A 342-nucleotide genomic window follows, 5' to 3' on the forward strand; every position below is an offset into this window, starting at 1 on the left:
GGCATACAGTGTATGTGTTCTATTGGGGTGCATTTAATTTGTGTTGTGGGCAATACAGCATGTGTGTAATTGCAGGGGCCTGCAATGTGTTATGGGGGCATGTAATGTATGTGTTTTGGGGAAGGGGGTGCAGTGTGTTGCTGAGAAGTCTGCAGGTTCAGGTGAAGCACACTTATATTAATGGCGTCTGGAGAATTGTTTTGGGTCTGTAAATAGGATGAGAATCTCTCCTCATTGTAGGGAATGTTCGGCTCTTCCCTAGGAGCCATTTACAAAGTAAATAATGATGGCAGTAATGGAACAAATCTATTGTTCTTCTTTGTATTACAATGTATTAACAGT

General features: G+C 41.5%; 1 protein-coding gene across 5 annotated transcripts in view; it reads left to right on the forward strand.

Annotated features, from left to right (window-relative positions):
* The window catches only part of EPS8 (epidermal growth factor receptor pathway substrate 8), a 56,233-nt gene that overhangs the window by 15,177 nt on the left and 40,714 nt on the right, over positions 1–342 (forward strand). The gene's annotated exons all lie outside the window — the stretch shown is intronic.

This window comes from Nanorana parkeri, unplaced genomic scaffold, assembly GCF_000935625.1.
Source record: "Nanorana parkeri isolate BGI_ZX_2015 unplaced genomic scaffold, ASM93562v1 scaffold576, whole genome shotgun sequence".
Lineage (NCBI taxonomy): Eukaryota > Metazoa > Chordata > Amphibia > Anura > Dicroglossidae > Nanorana > Nanorana parkeri.